The 2,500-nt window shown below is 41.4% G+C and overlaps 1 protein-coding gene across 1 annotated transcript in view; it reads right to left on the bottom strand.

Moving 5' to 3' along the window:
- Positions 1 to 2,500, bottom strand: part of LOC138975063 (ELKS/Rab6-interacting/CAST family member 1-like) — a 271,931-nt gene that overhangs the window by 181,680 nt on the left and 87,751 nt on the right. The window lies entirely within an intron of this gene.

The raw sequence follows: 2,500 nt of genomic DNA, 5'->3' as shown, positions 1-2,500 counted from the left end.
CCTTTGAGGCTTACCGCTGTTCCAGTGACCTATTTTGACCAGCCTAACAGTAGTAAAACAGAGATGCAGTTCAGAAATCAAGCGCACCCTTCTTCCAGTGACTTATTTCACCAGCCAAACAGCGGTTAAACGTAGATGCCGCTCAGACATACATGTAGTGGTATTGAAACTACCTGTTGCATGGAATCTGTTGCACTATCGAGGGCCGTATTTTTGGATGATTCTCTCTCGTTGTTCATTGTCTGTTATTTTCACATCTTCCTTCGTCATCTTTCACTCAAAATCCACTCATTCTCCAAAATCGCGATTCATCTCCAAAATCAACACCCAGAAGCACCACTTTGGAATGAATTCAGCAAACCCGGCAGTTCACTAATCGTGCGATATATTTTGATATCACCCAACAGCACCGATACGTCACAGGCGCAGCTGAGTAATAGGGCGAAATATACCATCCCCAGGCTCGGTTAACGGGTATTGTGACGCTAAAAGACGTGGGGCGAGCAAACCACTAATGGGCTTCGGGATTCCTGACAAAGCGGTCGTGATGGACATAGTAATCAAGTCTGTCGTGTTCGTTTTTGACTAAATGTTTTAACATAGACGGGGAATCGAGATGAGGGTGTGGTGTATGTATGTATGTGTGTGTGTGTGTGTGTGTGTGTGTGTGTGTGTGTGTGTGTGTGTGTGTGTGTGTGTGTGTGTGTGTGTACCCCCGTTTCCACAGGTTTGGTTGCCTAAATCACCATAAGGCAACCATCCACACGTGGATGGCAACCTAAACTCTGGATGACAACCTAATTGTGTGGATGGTCGCTTCATTTAACACCGTTAAATTGACTTTTTTGACGGAAAGAATGTCATAACAATGTTCAAAATGACATTCTTTCCGTCCTCTATAGGCGACGAAATAGGTCAAATTTTGTGCATTTTTTAGTGCAAAATTCTTCGATGCCGGAGCGAGTACTGCACCCAGTGCTGTTGTAGTGCAAGTGCACTAGAAAGGCACTACACCCAGTGCCGCCTCTTAGGTAACCATCCACACTTTAGGTATGTGTGTGTGTGTGTGTGTGTGTGTGTGTGTGTGTGTGTGTGTGTGTGTGTGTGTGTAGAGCGAATCAGAGAAACTACTGAACCGATCTTCATGAAACTTTACAAGAGAGTTCCTGAGTATGATATCTCTACACGTTGTTTTTATTTTTTGGATACATGTCTTTGATGACGTCATATCCGGCTTTTTGTGATTGTTGAGGCGGCACTATCACGCTCTCATTTTTCAACCAAAATAGTTTAAATTTTGGTCAAATTATCTTCGACGAAGCCCGGACTTCAGTACTGCATTTCAGCTTGGAGGCTTACAAATTAATTAATAAGTTTGCTCATTAAAATATCATTAAAATCGATTTTTCGCAAACAGATTCAAAATTGATTGCATCAAATTTTGAATCTAAAAATATATACAAATGTTATGTTTACTCTTAAAATGTAATCACAGTTAACGAAAATAGGCTAATTAGTACTACGAATATAATTTCAGAAATCGATCCAAAAATGATCTTATTTTATTCTTTATCATTTCCTGGTTCCAAAAACATATAGATATAATATGTTGCATTCAAAACAAGCTCAGAAAGTTAAAAAGAATACAGAAAAGCGCGCTTTCCTGCTTATCGCAATACGCTATTTCGCTATTCTTGCAAGTCAGTTTCACTTCGTGTTGCACAGAAACAGTGAGTGACTTAATTCTTTGTCTCTGTTTTAAAATCATCACTGGTTCTGCACCTTCATATCTGTCTGAACTCGTAAACCTGTACGTCCCTTCCAGATCGCTGCGCTCTGCCGCTGACACTCGAATGTTCCGAATTCCAACAAAAAAAAAGAAAAGTACATGGACAACGCGCATTTTCATTTGCTGCTGTTAAAACATGGAACTCCCTTCCTTATTCTGTCAGACATAGTCCATCCTATTCTTCTTTTAGATCAAATCTGAAAACGCACCTGTTCACACAGCATTTTCTAGACTAATCAGTAACTCCCAAACTGTCTGGTGACCCCTGCAGCAGCCAGTGATCTGGAAATCGTGTGCTGCTACTTTTTCTCTTTTCCTTGTGCAAACTACAAATCGGTTTATCTAGTTAGATAAATGGATGTGCATAAGCACGAGCTTGGTTTTGTGATTATATCTGCGGCTTTTTTGTGTGTACGCCATGTATGCAGATTGTGTAGGTATATTAGTATTCATGTGTGAGTGCATGTGTATGTGTGTGTGTTGTATGTATGTGTGTGCGCCTGTCTGTATGCGTGTCTGTGTGTGTGTGTGTGTATGTGTGTGTGCGTGTGTGTGTGTGTGTGTGTGTGAACGTGTCTGTGTGTCTGTGTGTATCTGTGCATGTGTGTGGTGATAGCATGTGTGTGGGTATGCGCACGCGTATGTGCGTGCGCACGCGTGTGTTTGTATTATTGTGACTGCATGGACTTCAACGATGAATTTGCTTTTGTA

This window comes from Littorina saxatilis, linkage group LG9, assembly GCF_037325665.1.
Source record: "Littorina saxatilis isolate snail1 linkage group LG9, US_GU_Lsax_2.0, whole genome shotgun sequence".
Lineage (NCBI taxonomy): Eukaryota > Metazoa > Mollusca > Gastropoda > Littorinimorpha > Littorinidae > Littorina > Littorina saxatilis.
This window is presented reverse-complemented; position numbering and strand designations above follow the sequence as displayed.